Raw genomic sequence first — 2,082 nt, 5'->3', positions numbered from 1 at the left:
AATTAATGGAACGAACAGACAGAAAAAATGAAAGTAAGTAGATCTAAAAATCCATTCAACCTACTTGACATAATTGGCATTCATTGAACACAATGCCCAACAACAGCAGAATACACAAGTATATTCTGCTGGAATAAACAGGAAATAGTCTTTGAGATAAACCATATGAAGGACCATAAAACAGGTCTCAATATATATTTTTTAAAGGCTAACATAGAATTTTTTTTTTTGATTGAAACAGAATTAAACTAGGGACCAGTAATTGCAAAAAGTCTGGAAAACTATGAAGTATGTGAAATGTAAACAGCACAATTCTAAATAAACCATGGGTCAAAAAAAGAAATTACTAGGAAAATTAGAAAATATTTTGAACTGAATAAAAAAGAAAGCATAACACCAAAATTTATGATTTGGAAGAGATGTTGTCATGGAAATGTTAGAACAAAGTGTTCTAAGAAGCATTCCTCCAATGAAGTAACCATTAAACTGGCAAAAAATTGACAAGAATCAACTTGTTTGGAACTGTGTAATTCTAATAAAAAATTACAGCAATAAATTGCAGGAATCAAAATCAACATATAAAAATCAGTTGTGTTTCTATACACTAACTCATGAAATATCTGAAAAAGAAATAGGAAAACAATCTCATTTACAATAAATAGCACCAAAAAGAATAAAGTACTTATGAATAAACTTAAGCAATGAGGAAAAATACTTGTATACTGAAAACTGCAAAACACTGTTGAAAGAAAGGAAAGAGACAAACAAATGGAAAAATACCTGTTTTCATGGATTGGAAGACTTAGTATTATAACAGTATCCATACTACCCAAAATTATCTCCAGATTCAGTGCAATCTTTATCAACAACCTAATGGCATTTTTTACAGAAATAGGGAAAAAATCTACAATTTTTATGGAACCACAAAAGACCATGAATGGCCAAATCAATTCTGACAAAGAACAAAACTAGAGGCATCACAGTTTCTGATTTCAAAACATGTTACAAAATTACAGTAATCAAAACATGATAGTACAAATAGTTTCTGCAGCATATGTTCTGATTTTTTTTCTTTCTCTTCTGATTTTATTTATTTGAGTCTACTTTTTTTTTTCTCAGTCTAGTTAAATGGTTCTCAATTTTTATCTCTCAATAAAGAGAGCAGAAACAAAGCTTAACTCTTTGAGAAAAGATAAAATTCACAAACTATTATTTAGGCTAACCAAGAAAACAGAGAAGGCTCAATTTACTAAAATCGAAAGTAAAAGTGAATCACTTCCCGGCCTTTTGGCTAAGATCAAGTGTAGTATCTGTTCTTATCAGTTTAATATCTGATACGTCCACTATCTGAGACAATATATTAAATGGATTTTTGGAGCTGGGAGATGGAATAGGAGCTTGCTCCGTCCACCCCGCGCATGGACCCGGTATTGCAGTACTTCCGGGAACGGTGCACCCCCTTAGGGGGAAACAAACAAACAAAAAAAAAGTGAAAGTGGTTCAAGAGCCAGCTACCTGCCTGTGATTTACTGTAAAGCTAGAGTATACTAAAAAGTGTAATATTTGCAGACATATATAGATCAGTGGCAGAGAATAGAGTTCAGATGTAGATTCATGTACAATTTGTTAATTTACTTTTGCCAAAGGGGCCAAGACAACTCAGTGGAGAAAGGATTATCTTTTCTACGAATTGAGTTGAAGCAATTAGATATCCCTAAGGAAGAAAATGAACTTCAACTCTTATCTTGCGTCACACACACACACACACACACTCAAACAAAGGGGAAAGTCTGTCTGACTTTGAGTTAGGCTAAAAGTTCTTGGAAGGACACACAAAGTATGTAAAATAAAGGAGAAAATTATGATGTTTATTTTATCAATTAGGAAAATAAAATGAAAAAACACTCCTCAAAATTCACCATTAGCAATATGAATAGGCAAGTCCCAAACTGGCAAAAAAGAAAATGTTAGATATAGATATCTCCCAAGAATGATTTCCCAATATATATAAAGAACTGTAAAATCTCAAAAAATAAGACATACAACCCAATTTTAAAAATAGGTGAAATTTTGAACAGACAC

The 2,082-nt window shown here is 31.9% G+C and overlaps 1 non-coding gene across 1 annotated transcript; it reads left to right on the top strand.

Annotated features, from left to right (window-relative positions):
* The first annotated feature begins 1,271 nt into the window (after window positions 1-1,271).
* LOC117032568 (U2 spliceosomal RNA) lies at window positions 1,272-1,461 on the top strand. The gene has a single exon (XR_004424758.1). It is a non-coding gene; the product is annotated as a U2 spliceosomal RNA (small nuclear RNA).
* The last annotated feature ends 621 nt before the right edge of the window (window positions 1,462-2,082 follow it).

This window comes from Rhinolophus ferrumequinum, chromosome 12, assembly GCF_004115265.2.
Source record: "Rhinolophus ferrumequinum isolate MPI-CBG mRhiFer1 chromosome 12, mRhiFer1_v1.p, whole genome shotgun sequence".
Taxonomy (NCBI): domain Eukaryota; kingdom Metazoa; phylum Chordata; class Mammalia; order Chiroptera; family Rhinolophidae; genus Rhinolophus; species Rhinolophus ferrumequinum.
This window is presented reverse-complemented; position numbering and strand designations above follow the sequence as displayed.